This window comes from Miscanthus floridulus, chromosome 3 (assembly GCF_019320115.1).
Source record: "Miscanthus floridulus cultivar M001 chromosome 3, ASM1932011v1, whole genome shotgun sequence".
NCBI classification, from domain to species: domain Eukaryota; kingdom Viridiplantae; phylum Streptophyta; class Magnoliopsida; order Poales; family Poaceae; genus Miscanthus; species Miscanthus floridulus.
Window position 1 is genome coordinate 39,005,040 of NC_089582.1, and position 17,904 is coordinate 39,022,943.

Here is a 17,904-nt window from a genome sequence, read left to right on the forward strand (position 1 = left end):
TTATTAGCTTGACAGTGCAGATCAAATAATGGTACGGTAGCAGTAACACCTTGATATGATATGAAAGCATGATAGCAAAAGTTTCTTCGACTCAGATTATTTGATGATATAAAATGGTAGATCGTGATCCACGCATATGTGTTTATATATATGTTAAGTTTCATTCAGTCATCTTCGACCTGTGGTTTGATGGGGCTCCGCTGACGCGAGAATCACCTACTATTTGCGGGCTTGCTGACGCTTCTGCTTGGGTCCTTAGTCACTTATAGAATTCAGTATAAATTGATGAACATTTGTTATGAAATACTTGCGCCCTTGTTAAACAAAACATTTGTTTTTCTTGTTTGGTGTATCTTCAATCGTAGTCTGATTTTAATTTTCCGAATAAAAATACTATCTCTATTTTTAAGTATAACTACAGGGCGAAGCATTAGTAGTCCGACGATGAGCTCTTGGAACGTTCCCAGATCTAAAAACGAGAATAACTATTAATTGGAAATGCTTAGACGTGGGCATCCATCCTGTCGGACGGTGCATCCCACTTCGCTTTGCCCGTCTCTCTTGTAAAAAAAAACAAAATTCCTGACTCCGCCTCGCGCCGTGCGGCCGTCCGCCTGCTCCACTCCACCGTGCCGCCGCCACCATCCCTCGCGGGGCTTGGCCCTGTACCCCTCGGTGCCTCCATCCCATGTAGAGAGGAGGAATCCTCTGCCAAGGTACGCTGCTAGCCATCCCACCGACTGTAGCTGCTGCTGGACCCGGTCGTCGGTGCCTCGCCCTCCACCTCCAAGCTCCATGCGCGTGCTCTGTGACTACAGCGGCGCCTCCGTCCCTGCCGCGCCATGCCATGCTCCTTCCTCCGCCGCGCCCAGGTCAAGCGCCAAGAGAGGGGGCCGTCGCTGGCCAGGCCTAGGCTAGATGCAAAAGCAGCTGGCCGTCCTTTTTTTTTTTAATTTAGCCATTTTTACATCAAGATTTAACATTTATACCTCTGAACTCAAAAATTCAGATTTGGATCCTTTTCTCAGCGCCGAGATAACAAGTATGGCGCCGAGGCAGGAGACGACGCTGAGATATACTCACGCCGAGGCAGGAGACCAAGGATTGTGTTGCTGATGATGTGGCGCTAATGTGACCAGAACTCGACGTCATAGTTCACGGCACCGACCTCGGCGCTGCGGATCTTGGAGCCGAGGTCACGTGTCCTCCGACCCTGCGAGGAGCAGTGCAACATGCCTGCTGCTTACTCGTGTTAGTGCAAATGCATGATAAGTTGAAAAGACCTGACATACTGTGCACGGTATGGATCAGCTATATAGGCAAGCTATGATGGGGTCATGTCCTGTCATTAGGGTTGAAAGCGGTCGAACTCGGTTGGGATAACCCCAATATTGTTTTCACTTTTACATTTCAATACGAAAACAAAATCGAATTCGGGAAGGTCGGAAACGAACACGAAAACGAACTAACGGGGTATCAAAAACGAACTAATTCGGCCGGGAACATGTCGAACACGGTCGGAATACGAAAAGCAAAATGGAAACACCGGCCCGTAGAACCTAGTTGAGCATGACGACATGCCAACAGTCCGGTACCAACACAACCACACATGGTCATGCACAATTCACTTGTACACATACATTGATACACAAATCACCAATTCACCATGACAATTGATAAATAGGCAACAGGTCTAAATATTTAGAGACATTTGGGCTAGCCAACAGGTTATATTTCAGCAGCACTTTCCATGGCATCTGGATCACTTCCCATGTCTTCTAGTTCCTCAGTTTCCTCTTCATTCCCCTCATTGATTTCTTCGTGCTGCAAGTTGGCAAGTTGCCATTGTGAAGAAAAACAGTATAACAGTCAGTAAGGATCAATGAAAGGACTAACAACCAGTAAAGATATGCATAATCTAAAATGACCAAATGAAAATATACCACAAACTTAAGCTTATTAACCATTGCAGTAGACAATGCCTCCACTTCAAGATCACTCACAATTGATCCAACATTTTTAGAATCTGAATACAAAAAGAAAGATATGAAATCAGTCCATTTTTCAAGTGCAAATATAAGTTTGTAACTGAAAAGTATGTACAGAAGTACAGATCATCACCTTTTCTTGCTGCAGCTACCCAATCTTTGGTGCAAATCAATGCCTCTACAATATCAGGGTCAAGGCGATTACGGTAGGGATCAACAACACGACCAGCAGCACTAAAAGCAGACTCGGATGCAACAGTCAATACTTGTATGGCCATCACATCACGATCAATCTGTGTAATGATAGGATAGTCTTCCCTCTTGTCCTTCCACCAAGCTAAGATATCAAACTCACCGGCAATTTTCTGAAGAGGTTCGGCCATGTACTTCTCCAACTCATTTGACTCAACCATACCAGATTCACTTGCAGAATATAAGAAGTTTTCAAGGTCTTCATCTACATCACCCATTAATATATCTGTTGCATTACTAGGTCCAGTTCTACTACTTTTCTTCTTTGATGTTGCATTAGCCGAACTAGCATAAAATTGATACAACTTCTTTATCACACTAACAAACTCATCAAGTTTAACTTGATACTCAACACCATAGAACTTCCTCATGTAGTATTCAATAAGCTTTTTCTTATATCTAGGATCAAGAAAACAAGCTACAGCAAGAGCAATGTTGGACTGCTGCCAATATTTCTCAAACTTTTCATTCATTGCAATTGCCATTGCACTAATTGTGGCATCATCACTAAAGCACCATTCATCAAGCATGAGTTTTATATCACATAAACCTTTGTAAAACAAATTTGCAGTAGGATATGAAGTACCGGACAGAATTTCAGTGAGGTCATAAAATTTCTTCAAGCATTGATAGTGTAAATGCCTTGTCCCATTCAGCAGGTGAGGGAGACATTTTGTCATACCTACGACGATTTGCAGACTTCAGCCTCACAAAAGCATGCTTGTAGTACAAAGCATCTCTCAGCATGAGATAGGTAGAATTCCACCTAGTCGACACATCCATTGAGATACCCCTCTTTGTGTCCAATCCAGATTCAGTGGCACGCTTCAAAAGCATTTCCCATTGTAATGGAGATCCTTTCACAGCTAACACAAGTGATTTGATTTTGATAATTGTTGCTGAAATTGCTTTCAACCCATCTCTAGCAACCAAATTGAGGATATGACAGGCACATCTAACATGAAAAAAGATCCCATCACAAACTAGAGAGCCATTACCATTATCTTTTAGATCTGAAATTATATCATGAACAGCCACTTCATTGGAACTAGCATTATCTAAAGTCAAGGCAAACAATCTCTTCTCAATGTACCAATTAACCATAACTTCAGTAAATGTTTCTGACAGCTTTGCACCGGTATGCCTTCCTTTCACATTGAAAAAACCAATAATTCTCTTCTACATACGCCACTCATAATCTACCCAGTAAATTGTGACACACATGTATCCTTTGTTTTGGCATGAGGTCCACATATCCATGGTTGCACTAAAGCGGCACTGCATGGTTTTCAAGTACGCAAACAAAACTTCCTTCTCTTCCAAATATTTATCCATTATTTCTTTCCTAACAGTGATATGTGACTTAATCGGAAAATTAGGACAGAGAGACTTTATGAAATCAACAAGATACTCATGCTCAACTATGTTGAAAGGATATTCATGCATGGTTATTGCCAAATTTAATTTATGCAAACTAACTTCTTGGTCATATTTGTAGGGCTGAACATGAGTAATTTCAGTACCAGGGTCCTTACCAACTTTGAGTTGTTGCTGTCCTCTTACAATATTGTGTTGCGACTTCAAATGGTTCTTAAACCCAGCTGTCCCATGGTTTCCTTCAGCTCTGTACCTTTGCTTGCACTTTGGGAAGTTACAGTATCCCCACAACTGCTCATACTTCTGTCCATTCACCTCTACAACCTCAACTTTCTTTGTAAAGTACTTCCAGTCTGCTGATGTGCACCTCTTCCTCCTCTTGCCAGTCAGTTGAGCTTGCTCTTGGTCTTCATCATCCTCTTCATCTTCCTCTAGGTCATCACCCTGTATCTGGACATCTAGATTTGTAATTGGAGTTGCAGCTTCATCACCCTGTATCTAGACATCTGGATTTGTAATTGGAGTTGCGCTGCTGCCACTGGTGCCCACATTTGTAGTGCTAGTTTCACTTGGTGTTGAAGAACCCCTTGCAGATGGTAGTGCTGGAGTTCGACTAGAACTAGGACTAGCACTAGGTTTTTCAGATGCAAGCCTTTTACTTGTAGATCCTGATAAGAAAAAAGGAAAACATTGCTAAATCATCAACCTGCATGGCTGCATCTAAATGTACAACACTAAGAATCTACAAGCTACTAATTTGCTAGCTATGAATTCCTCGGTACCTGGACAAGGAAGAAGCGGTGGCGTGCCTGATGGTGGCTCCATAAGCCTGCACACACTCTTGGTCTTGGTCCTGCCGCCTCTCGATCCAGAAGGAGTTTCTCCAGTGGGCGCCATTGTCTTCAACGTTGCCGTCAACTTCTCTGGAGTCTGCAGGCGGGGTCGCGGCTTCGCGTTGCGGGGAGCCGGCCAGCTGGGGGCGGGGGCGGGGGCGGGGTCGCGTCGAGGGGGGGAGGCGGCTGGCCAGGCGGAGGCGGGCAGGGGTGGGGGCGGGGGCGCGTCTCGCGTCGAGCCGTCGAGGGGGGGGCAGCCGCTGGGTAAGAAGTAAACCCTATCTTTGTTTGGCTGGGCCGCTGGCTGCTCGAGTTGTTGGCTGCTCGAGTTGGGCTGGGTAAGAAGTAAATTTAGAATGTCCGCTTTGCGTATACGGGATATCCCGAAATAAAAACAGGATATGCGAAAACGATCGGGATAGGGCCCAAACCGATTTCGTCCCGATTTCGAATTTCATGTCCCGTTTTTCGTACCGATTCCGTTTTTGTCCGAAAATACGAATACAATCGGGTTAAATATAGAAATCAGGGCGGAACGGAACGGGATATATCCCGACCGTTTTCAACCATACCTGTCATGATGGAATTGATGAAGGCCAAAGTCAAGTATGATTAGCTTTTTGAACTTATCTTTTCTTTCTTTTCTCTCATCTCTCATCTGTTTATGAGTTGATGCAACTACGGTATGGATCAGCTATATAGGCAAGCTATGATGGGGTCATGTCCTGTCATGATGGAATTGATGAAGGCCAAAGTCAAGTATGTCATGTTGTTTCAATATTTCGGTCAAACAACTATGACATAAAATACATAAATAAACTAAACCACTAAAATTAATTAATGTTGACCTTCATATATCATTAATTATAATATTGAACTTATCGTAAATATAAGTTTTTAATGAGCCTGCTCGGCTACATTTCTTCTGCAGTAGCTTTTGCTAGTTTATTCTAGAGTATTTTGCGGCCACAACTACAACAAAAAATACAGCCAAGCAGACCGAATAGTTTTAAATTATATAAGTTTTTAGGGAAAATTGACTATGTGGCATCGAAAGATTGCAACATCCATAAAATACCATTGAAAGATTTTGGCCCAAGCACTAAAAGTTGGCACCGTGAACTAAAATTAGCACTTCCTCTGATTTTACATACAAGGGGCGTTAGTTCGGCCTAAACTCCAAAAGTGAAATGACCTATTTGCCCTTTCCTTATCTCACACTAGAGAGGGACACACGCACCGGAGGGATCATTTTTTTTTTTTTGCAATTTGACCCTTTTTTGAAAAATATTGACATTTACCTCCGTGGACGACGTAAACCAGACTTTAGACCCTTTTCTCGGCGCCATGACTTTTAGCACCGAAGTAACACATCTCGGCGCCATAGGTCACAGCGCCGAGGTAGGAGGTCCAGAATGACATGGCTGGCGATGTGACGCTGACGTGGCCATAGCTCAATGCCACGATTCACGGCGCCGAGCTCAGCGCCGTAAGTCATGGCGCGGAGCTACTGACTAAGTCGTTGCACACGCCCCAATAGAGAGGAGAGGTGCATGGAGACCTGTGACCTGTGTACACGTGCCCAATGGAGAGAGAGAGAGAGAGAGAGGAGAGGCGCAAGGAGACCTTTTGCTGCACGCTTTCTTGGGAAGAGAGAGCTGGAGGCACAGGAGTACTGTTACTGCACACGTATGCACAAGAGAGAGAGAGCAGAAGGCACGGGCAGCGCAAGCTGCACTATACGCGTACGCTGCCACGCACATTAAAATTTTCAACTGCATGCACTCGGCTCTTTTACTTCCCAAAAACATGCAGCGAGAAAACAAAGCGTGCTTTGGCCAGTGATAAATGGGATCAAGAGGGTCAAGATTTCTTGGTCTTTGTGAAAATTTCTTATGTGCCTCTAAAATTAGAATAGAGTGAGTATTATTTACTGTTAAGAGTAGAGAGAGCGAGACAGATCAATCGATGCAAAATGATATATGTATTCCATTGAACAGTGTTGTACATATATATATATATACAGAGTCCATGTGGGCAGTTACAAGTGTGAAAAAGAGAAAGGGGTGAAAAGACACCGAGACCGAGTAAAATGAGGCCAATACTGTAGCACCTGCAGGTTGTGGGCTGGGCTGAGTTTTCATGGTATTGTAGTGGTCGGTCACTGTAGCAATCACGCTTTAGTACCACATTGGAAGTTGAAGAAGAGCTCAACCAAGTTAAAAGCTTGGCCTAGGAGGTGAATAACTCCGGTGATCACCTTTTTTGGGTGAAACGAGGACGAAAACACAGAAGATTTATACGCAGGTGTGACCCATTCACCATGTAGAGTGGGCCTTAGCCGTCTTCCCAGGTCGGGGCGTTATAAATGGTAATCAAAGCCAACTCTCGCGGTTTCACGGTTGCGTATGGTCTGAAAGTCTGGACAAGATGTGCATGGCTCCTGTGAGGGCATGACACTTGGGCTGGGGAACTAGAAATAATCTGAGTCCCTTCTCATGTGCTACTGTTCTCCTTCAACTTCCCTTTCTTCTTCCTCATAGCGAAAACCACTCTCCATTATGGCTCCTCCACCGATCATTGGGCGCCTCCCATAGCGGTGTCGTCGTCGCCAAGACTATCCCTACTGCTCTCTTCGTTGTGTTAACCTGATGTCATTGGGCCATCGACATGACTCCCACATCCTTCCTTGACTCAATCGCCATCTCCCACCACTCGTGGCCAGCGGTGGCCCCGTCGCTACGCCCCCCACACCCGCCTCCTTCGCCTGGCCAACCTTCGTAAATTAGGTTTTAGAGGTGGCTGGATTTTGGTTTGCCTTCAGAAATTGATTTCTAGGGGCAGCTCGATATTCCAATTGTTTTGGGCTCTACTTGTTCCCCCTCTTCCCATCCCATCGTCCGATAGGTGGGAGCAAAAGCGGTCGGCAACTCGGCATCCTTCATCCTTGGCTTGGTTGTAAAATGCAGGGATACCTGAGCTGTGGCGGTGAGTAAGGATATGGGCCAGTAATCATCCACTATTTTAGGGTTACTTCTCTTTGGAACAAGTGCCGCTCTTATTATACGAGACAACTTATTTGGACAATAATGGAAGATTAACACTGAAAGGGCTGAATAAGAATCTTATTTGTAGCGCTGCAAATAGTCCACAAGCTCATCCACGTACTGCTCTTGCTTTGCCCTGTCGCCGACCACCCTCTGCATCTCTCTAGCATTACGCGCGAGCGCCTCACCATCATACTCCACCATCACACGCCGCATCGCCGCCGCGACGTCATCCCTACAGAACGATCCATCAGCGTCGTCCCTCGGCACCTCGATGCCAACCCTGCTGGCGGCCATGGCTCGCGCGATGAGGCCCTGGTCCACTATGAACGGCAGCATCACCAACGGGAGGCCAAACCGGAAGAGGCTGTTGGATATAATATGGGCTTGGCCCATATAATATTTAATAAATCAAATAAAACTCTATGGTACGTAACATTAAGTGTTGTATGGTTTAATACCATACGGGATTTTGACTGAACGCTGACTCAGCTTATATGGTTGGAAATTATTTATCTAAATTGAGAAGCTAAGAAAAGGATAAAGGCGTGCCACACGTGCGTGCGCGCCGCGGCTGCCGCCGACCAGGCTGGGCCGTGGGCGCGGGTGCAGGTGCGGGCCAGGCTGAGGCCGTGGCTGTGGCTGTGGCGAGACGATGCAGTCTGGACCTGTACACTGCACCTGCTCCCAAGAGAATCCACATCTCCGCAGCCCTCTATCTTCCTCGTCCCGTATCTCTGTGCGCACGAAGTAGCGGGAGAGCAGGTGTCTCCGGAACCCTCGTCCGCGAGGGGTGCACGGCGATTAGGTTTTTGGGGAGCGATCCGCGACTGCTCATCCAGATCCCGTCTCCTTCCCGGTGATTGCCCATGGAACCGCAAGCTATCTTCTTCCTGGTGATCCATTCATGGGACTGCACTGCGAACATCTTCCTGCATCGATTGTGGTCTGCGACTTCAAGCAACGTACTATGTCAACTAGTGTGAATGACAGGGAAGACAGAGGGCTGCGGAGATGTGGATTCTCTCAGGAGCGGTTGTGGTGTACAGGTCTAGACTGACGGGGGTTCGGATATATGGCTGTGACAGGGGAAGTAGACGAAGGCCACGGAGAATCCTAGGAGATGGGAAGCAGAAGGGATGGTAACTGACGCAGTCAATTTGCCTCCACCATCAAAGAGTGAAACTCCCATGATAATGTGGATTTAAGTGGCAAAAGACTGGGCACGCCCGCCCCCTCGCCATGGCCACGGCCACGGCCTCGATCCAGCCTGGCCTGTGCCCGCGCCCACGCCCACGCCCATGGCTAGGCAGGTAGGTAGGCGGGTGGGCGGGCATGGTTAGTCTTTTGCCACTTAAATCCACATTATCACAGGAGTTTTGCTCTTTGATGGTGGAGGCAAATTGACTGCGTCAGTTACCATCCCTTTCGCTTCCCGTCTCCTAGGATTCTCCGCTGCCTTCGTCTCCTTCCCTTGTCACAGCCATATATCCGTACCCCCGTCAGTCTGGACCCGTACACCGCAACCGCTCCCAAGAGAATCCACATCTCCGCAGCCCTCTGTCTTCCCCGTCTCGTATGCCTCCAGAACCCTCATCCGCGAGAGAACCTTGCACAGGATGCGCGGCGATTAGGTTTTTGAGGAGCAATCTATGACTGCTCGTCCAGATCCCATCTCCTTCCCGGTGATTGCCCATGGAACCGCAAGCTGTCTTCTTCCTGGTGATCCGTTCATGGGACTGCACTACAAACATCTTTCTGCATCGACTGTGGTCCGCGCCTTTGAGCAATGCACTATGTCGACTAGTGCAAATGGAGCCTCCGATGCCCTCGGCATAGACCCTTCGCTGGGTACAGTCTAATCTCTATGATCTCTGTACTTTGTGTTTTTACTGTATTCACCAGTATGTTATCTCTGCATGTTGTAGTGTTCATAAGAAATATACACATGCACATATATGTCATCATAAACTTGCTGATGTCATTTTTCTAGATTAAACTGATAATGAAATTGCCTAAATTCTTAACAATCTAAAAACCTAATGTTAGGCAATTTTCTGTCAGCGGTTTTGCTGCTGCTTTGAAGCCAAATAATTTTGATGGCAAGAATTTCATGATATGACATGCCAAGATGGTATTGTGGTTGACTGCGATGAACTGCTTTCATGCTGCACAGGGAAGCCTGAACTGTTTACTCCTGATGAGGAGAAAAAGTTCTTGGCTGCCGATAACCTATTTCAAGGTGCCGTGATTAGTGCACTTCATCTCAAGTATGAGAAAAACTACATATCTTACACATTAGGCAAAGAGTTATGGGATGCTCTTGAGGCAAAGTTTGGGGTTTCTGATGCTGGCAGTGAGTTGTACCTTATGGAGCAGTTGTATAACTACAAAATGGTTGAAAACCGTTATGTGGTCGAATAGGCTCATGAGATACATACGCTAGCAAAGGAACTGGAACATTTCCCATGTTTGTTGCCCGACAAGTTTGTGGCCGGCGGTATAATCGCTAAGCTGCCACCTTCTTGGAGAGATTTTGCTACTTCTCTAAAACACAAGAGACAAGAATTTAGCGTGGCTGAGCTTATTGGATCTCTTGATGTTGAGGAGAGGGAGAGAGCAAAAGACAATCGTGGAAAAGGAGTTGAGTATTCCGCCGCCAATATGATGCAGAAGAAAAACTCATTTGCATCTCGTAATAAAAAGAAGAAGAACATGCAAGAGAACAACAATGCAAAGCCAAAGCAAACTGCACAGTTTAAGAAGAAAAACAACAAGAAAGGTGGAGGTTGCTTTGTTTGCGGGAGTGATGAGCATTGGGCAAGTGCGTGCCCAGACCACAAATATAAGCAAGAAAAGAAATCGGCAAACATGGTCGTTAGCGAGACTAGAGGAGGAACATCTGGGTATGGTAATTCTTTACCCTTTATTCTTTTAGTTTGTCTTTCACCTAAGTGGTGGATGGACAACGGTGCTAATATTCATGTGTGTGCTGATGTTTCTTTGTTTATTTCCTATCAGGCCAGTAGTAGTGGAGCCTTGATGATGGGAAACGGTTTGCATGCGCGTGTTCTTGGTGCTAGTACGGTCGTTCTGAAGTTTACTTTGGGAAAGATGGTGCTATTAAAGAACATGCAGCATGTCCCCTCCATAAAAAAGAACCTTGTTAGTGCTTCTCAGATGTGTCGCGATGGCTTTAAAATTATGCTTGAGTCCAATAAATGTGTTGTGTCGAGACATGGAACATTTGTTGGAAAAGGTTATGATTGTGGAGGCTTGTTTCGCTTATCTTTGCTTGATGATGTGTGTAATAAAGTGGTGAACAATGTTAATGTTTCGGATGAGTCAAATATATGGCATTCACAACTTTGTCACATTAATTTTGGATGTCTCACGTGGCTTGCAAATCTGAATTTAATCCCGAAATTTAACTTAGTCAAAGATTCTAAGTGCCAGGTGTGTGTGCAATCGAAGCAACCGCGCAAGCCTCACAAGGCTGCTGAGGCGAGGAACTTGGCACCAATAGAACTCGTTCATTCTAATTTATGCGAAATGAATGGCAAATTGACTAAAGGCGGTAGACGATACTTCATGACTTTTATAGATGATTGCACTAGATTTTGCTACGTGTATTTGCTGAAAACAAAAGATGAAGCGTTGCATTATTTTACGGTCTATAAAGCTAAGGTAGAAAATCAAGCGTTTACGGTCCGATCGTGGGGGAGAATATTTCTCAAATGAATTTTTTGAGTTTTGCGCGGTGCATGGAATTATTCATGAGAGGACACCACCATACTCACCACAGTCCAATGGGATTGCAGAGAGAAAGAACCACACTCTAACTGATTTGGTTAATGCCATGTTGGAGACTGCAGGACTATCTAAGGAGTGGTGGGGTGAGGCTATATTGACAGCGTGTCATGTCCTAAATAGAGTGCCCACAAAGAACAAAGAAATCACACCATTCGAGGAATGGGAGAAGAAGAGATTAAATCTCTCTTACCTGTGAACTTGGGGTTTGGCAAAGGTGAATGTGCCAATAAACAAAAAGCGAAAGCTTGGACCAAAGACTATTGATGGTGTCTTTCTTGGTTATGCTATTCACAGCGTGGGTTATAGATTTTAATTATAAACTCTAGTATTCCTGAGATGGTTGTTGATACAATCATGGAATCTAGAGACGCTACATTTTTTGAGAATAAGTTTCTCATGAAAAATGCACCTAGTACAACTGGTCATGAATTTATAATTCCCCATGAGCATGAAAATTTTATTCCGATAGAACAAATTGAGGAACCCTATGTGCAAAATCCTAAGGAGGATGACACTATAGTCACCAGGAAAAGCAAGAGACAGAGGATTTTAAAGTCTTTTGGTGACGACTATATTGTGTACCTTATGGATGACACACCAATGACCATTGAAGAGGCATATTTCTCTCCTGATGCTGACTTATGGAAGGAAGCAGTACGGAGTGAGATGGATTCTGTTATGTCTAATGGAACTTGGGAAATTGTTGATCGTCCCTATGGGTGCAAGCCTATAGGGTGCAAATGGGTGTTCAAGAAAAAGCTTAGGCCTAATGGTACTATTGAGAAGTACAAGGCAAGGCTTGTGGCCAAGGGTTATACTCAAAAGGATGGTGAGGATTTCTTTGATACTTATTCACCGGTTGCCCGATTGACCACAATTTGAGTTTTGCTTTCCCTGGCAGCCTCTTATGGTCTTATTGTTCATCAAATGGACGTTAAGATAGCTTTCCTAAACGGAGAGTTAGAGGAGGAGATCTATATGGATCAGCCTGATGGGTTTGTAGCAATTGGTCAAGAAGGCAAGGTGTGTAAATTATTAAAGTCATTATATGGCCTAAAACAAGCTCCTAAGCAATGGCATGAGAAGTTTGACAGAACTTTAACATCTACTGGCTTTGTTGTGAATGAAGTTAACAAATGTGTATACTATCGGTATGGTGAGGGTGAAGGAGTCATTTTGTGCTTATATGTCGATGACATACTAATCTTTGGATCAAGCCTCAAAGTGATCGAGGAGGTGAAGGAATTTCTATCTAAAAATTTTGAGATGAAAGATTTGGGAGAGGCTGATGTTATTCTTAATATCAAGCTTCTAAGAGAAGGTGATGGTGGGGTAACTCTATTACAAACTCACTATGTGAAAAAGATGCTTAGTCGCTTTGGGTTCAGTGACTATGCACCTGCTCCTGCACCTTATGACCCTAGCGTGCTATTGAGGAAAAATTTGAGAATAGCAAGGGATCAGTTGAGATATTCCCAGATCATTGGTTCGCTTATGTATCTTGCTAGTGCAACAAGGCCTGACATCTCATTTGCTGTGTGCAAACTGAGCCGGTTGGTGTCAAACCTAGGAGATGATCACTGGCGAGCTCTTAAGAGAGTGATGCGCTACCTAAAAGGGACCATGAGCTATGGTATTTGTTATACCGGACATCCGAAAGTGCTAAAAGGCTATTGTGATGCCAACTAGATTTCTAATGCTGATGAACTTTATACCATAAGTGGATATGTGTTTTTGCTTGGAGGTGGTGCTGTTTCCTGGAAGTCTTGCAAGCAGACTATCTTAACGAAGTCTATAATGTAAGCAGAACTCACAACATTAGACACTACTGGATCTGAGGCTGAGTGGCTTCGTGATCTCCTTATGGATTTACTGGTTGTTGAGAAACCCATACCAGCTATTTCTATGAACTACGATAACCAGACTGTGATTACAAAGGTTAACAGTTCTAAGGATAACATGAAGTCCACAAGGTATGTTAAGAGACGACTAAAATCTATTAGAAAATTAAGAAACTCTGGAGTAATAGTGTTGGACTATGTCCACATGTCTAACAATCTGGCAGATCAGTTCACTAAGGGTCTATCACGCAATGTGATAGAAAGTGCATCGAGAGAGATGGGTTTAAGACCCACTTGAAATTTACTATAGTGGTAACCTGTCCTATGTGATCAGAGATCCCGTGAAGTAGAACGGTGAAACAAGCTAGTAGTAAATTGTGAGGAAAGATCCTTAGTAAGACTCATTTCTGATGCATATCTTTCCTTTTTGTAAGGTAGGCTGGCTTTTGCCTTAATGCGTTCCAAGTGGCTTGTCAAAGCAAAGATATTGTCCTACAGAATATCTTTTGAGGAACACACCTATATGAGTCAGACTGCTGGTCATAGTCTATGAGATTTAGGTGATCTCTAAATACTCATGAAAGGCACTGAAGTGTGACTTATATGCTTCAAATAGAGGGGATACCTTTTGCTGCCCAGTATCAGCTAAGGACTTTAGTGACATTTATCTCACACAAAACTATCAATTCAAGGCTTAGTCCATTGTTCAGTTGTGACTGAGTGAAACTATTGTTCTAGATGGATGTTCAACTTAACAGTCTCCATCGAAACACTGGTATATAAAAGAAATGTGGTTCTGAGACTACTTTGTTACAAACCCTAGAGTTTGGTGGGGATTGTTGGATATAATATGGGCTTGGCCCATATAATATTTAATAAATCAAATAAAACTCTATGGTACATAACATTAAGTCTTGTATGGCTTAATACCATATGGGATTTTGACTAAACGCTGACTCAGCTTATATGGTTGGAAATTATTCATCTAAATTGAGAAGCTGAGAAAAGGATAAAGGCGTGCCACACGCGTGCGCATGCCGCCGCCGTCGGTGGCCTGGCCAGGCCGTGGGCGAGGCAGACAGGCGACCAGTCTTTTGCCACTTAAATCCACATTATCATGGGAGTTTCACTCTTTGATGGTGGAGGCGGTCTGGACCCATACACCACAACCGCTCCCGAGAGAATCCACATCTCCGCAGCCCTCTGTCTTCCCCGTCCCATGTGCCTCCGGAACCCTCGTCCGCGAGAGAACCTTGCATGGGGTGCACGGTGATTAGGTTTTTGGGGAGCAATCCGTGACTGCTCATCCAGATCCCGTCTCCTTCCTGGTGATTGCCCACGGAACCGCAAGTTGTCTTCTTCCTGGTGATCCGTTCGTGGGACTGCACTACGAATATCTTCCTGTATCGACTGTGGTCCGTGACTTCAAGCAACGCACAATGTCGACTAGTGCGAATGGAGCCTCCGATGTCCTCAGCATAGGACCCTCCGCTGGGTACAGTCTAATCTCTATGATTTCTATACTTTGTGTTTTTACTATATTCACCAGTATGTTATCTCTGCATGCTGTAGTGTTCATAAGAAATACATATATGCACATATATGTCGTCACAAACTTGCTGATGTTATTTTTCTGGATTAAACTGATAATAAAATTTCCTAAATTCGTAGCAGAGGCTGTCCACGGTGGAGCCCCAGCCGCAGTGCGTGAGGAATGCGCCCACCGTGGCGTGCGCTGGCACGCGCACCTATGGCACCCACCCGGCACGCACCACCTCGTGCCCCACCACGTGGGCCTAGAACCAGTCTGGTAGCAGCGTGTCGGAGTGGCCGACGGGCTACCGGACCGCCCAGAGGAAGCGCGCGTCAGAGAGCTCCAGCCCGAGCACCAGCTCTCGAACCTGGTCCGCCGTCACCAGCGCCTTGCTCCCGAGCGCCACATAGATGGCGGACCGCTTGGGCTGCTCGTCAAGCCACCACATGGCGTTAGAGAAGGACCTGTCGCCGTCGTCACCGCCCTAGGTGTTGTCGTCGTCGTCCTTGTCCTCGGGCATCAGGAGGTACATAGGGACGACGGGCTTGGTGAAGAGGTCTATCACATGCTAGAACAGATGCGGCTCCACCTCGGGGCAGTTCCGGTGGATGATGAGGCAGCAACTCGTGTGGTGCAGCTGCCAGAAGTGGTCCGCGTTAGACACGCCGGAGGCGTTGGGCTGGAACGCAGTGGCGATCCACTCTGCCTTATGGCAGCAGAAGGACATGGTGGTCGGGAATGGTATCCACGGCGGCTAGACCATGAAGTCCTCCGTCGTTGTGCATGGTTGTGCCTCGTTCTGCTGCTTCATACCGACGAAGGCCAAGACGCCCACCAGGAAGATGAGCAACATGGCGCACGCGATCTTGCGGTGGCGGGGCAGACAAGAAGGAAATTAAGAAAACTAATTAATATCACATTGTTACCGAAATATATATATCACCTTGTGCTCTTCAGCAATTTGCCAAATCTAGTTTTGAGCGAAGTCGGGGATGATCCAGTCAGGCTTCCTCGAGAAGGCGGCAGCCTCACCGGCGGCAGCAGCACAGCCCTCGGCGACAAGGCGCTCGAACAGCACGGCGATACCGTCGAACGCCTTCTTGAGGAGTTCGACCTTCTTCAATGGGCATCGGCCATTGACTCGGCGCCTTCGGGGATTCCCTCGACGGCCAGCAGGTCTAGCTTGATGATGTGTAGATGCGCTGTGAGCTCCGGCTAGACTGCGGTCGGCCTGGTAGTGTTCCTCGGCATCGAGACAAAGGTGACGGCTTGTCCGCACCGCGCCAGCCGCATGGAGAGATCTAGGAATGGGACCATGTGGCCGAAGGCCAGCCATGGGAACACGACGATGCGGAGAGCTTCTTGGGTGTCCTCCATGGCCAGCCACCAGATAGCTTATTAGCTTGATAGTGTAGATGAAATAATGGTACGGTAGCAGTAACACCCTAATATGATATGAAAGCATGATAGCAAAAGTTTCTTCAACTCAGATTATTTCATGATATAAAATGCCTAAACCATGCGTTCCCCGTCAAGCACCCATACAAAGACTACGCCCTCATGAAACAGTTCCTATCTGGTGGCTCCAACAAGGGGGAGCATAGGAAGGAGCCCAAGCCGATAGCAGACGATGCTGAGGGGAAGGACGACGACTTTCCAACACCAGATGGCTACCTCATGATCTTTGGAGAGTCGGTAGCCTACGACTCCAAGCGCCGCTAGAAGCTTGGGCGCCGTGAGGTCTATACGGCCAAGCCAGCCGTGCCTTTCTTCCTCCGATGGTTGGAGTCCACCATCACCTTTGATCAGACCGACCACCTGGAAAACATCCCATAGCTAGGAAGATACCCGCTCATGGTCGACCCGATCATCGGCACGAAGCGGCTCACCAAGGTGCTGATGGATGGAGGCAGCGGCCTCAACATCATGTATGTTGAGATGCTCGACGCCAAGGGCATCAACCGATCACACATCCGTCCAACCGGGGTGCCTTTCCATGGCATCGTGCGTAGAAAACAGGACGTGCCGCTCAGGTAGATCGATCTGCCCATCACCTTTGGGAATCCGACCAATTATAGGATAAAGACCCTTACCTTCGAGGTGGTCGGGTTCCATGGGACCTACCACGCCATCCTAGGACGTCCATGCTATGTGAAGTTCATGGCCATCCCCAACTATACCTATCTAAAGTTAAAGATGTTGGGTCTGCACGGGGTCATCACCGTCGACACCCCCTTCTAGCATGCCTACGAGTGCGAGGTCGAATGTTGAAAACACGCCGTGATGATTGTCGCCTCCAAAGAGCCCGTGGCCATCAGGGAGGAGATTGTCGAAGAAGCACCCGACCCCAAGCAGTCGGCTAGGTCTTTGGAGCCTATGGAGAGCGCTAAGGAGGTCCTCATAGACTCCAATAGCTTTGAGGGCAAAGTGGTGTGCATCGGCACCACGCTTTCCTCCAAATAGGAAAGCGCACTCGTCGACTTCCTCCTCACCAACAGAGACATCTTTGCGTGGTGATCCTTGGACATGCCAAGCATTCCAAGAGAAGTCACCGAGCATGCCTTAAAAATCAAGCCAGGCTCCAAGCCAGTGAAGCAGCACCTGTGTCACTTCGACGAGGAGAAACGTAGGGCGATCGGTGAGGAGATTGTGAAGCTTTTGGCAACCGGGTTCATCAAGGAGGTGTATCACCCTGAGTGGTTAGCCAATCCTATTCTTGTAAGAAAAAAGAGTGGGAAATGGAGAATGTGTGTTGACTACACGGGTCTCAACAAAGCATGTCCAAAGGATCTGTTTCCTTTGCGGCGCATAGACCAAGTTGTCAACTCAACCTCAGGGTGCGAAACCCTTTGCTTCATTGATGCATACTCCAGGTACCATCAAACCACAATGAAAGAGTCCGACCAGCTCGTTATGTCTTTCATCACCAAGTTCAGATCGTTCTACTATGTCACAATACCGTTCGGTCTAAAAACACAGGGGCTATGTATCAGCATTGTATGCTTAAGTGTTTTGGGGACCTCATCAGACAAACTGTTGAGGCCTATATAGACAACATCGTTGTCAAGTCCAAATAGGCTGACCAGGTCATAGCCGACCTAGAACATACCTTCACGAAACTCCGAGCAAACAGCATCAAACTCAAACCCAAGAAATGCATTTTCGGGGTCTCGAGGGGTATGCTATTGGGGTTTATCTTCTCTGAGCGCGGCATCGAAG

At 46.3% G+C, this 17,904-nt stretch overlaps 1 pseudogene; it reads right to left on the reverse strand.

Moving 5' to 3' along the window:
* Positions 1-7,575: 7,575 nt before the first annotated feature.
* On the reverse strand, positions 7,576-16,062 carry LOC136543565 (UDP-glycosyltransferase 91C1-like; annotated as a pseudogene).
* Positions 16,063-17,904: the final 1,842 nt, after the last annotated feature.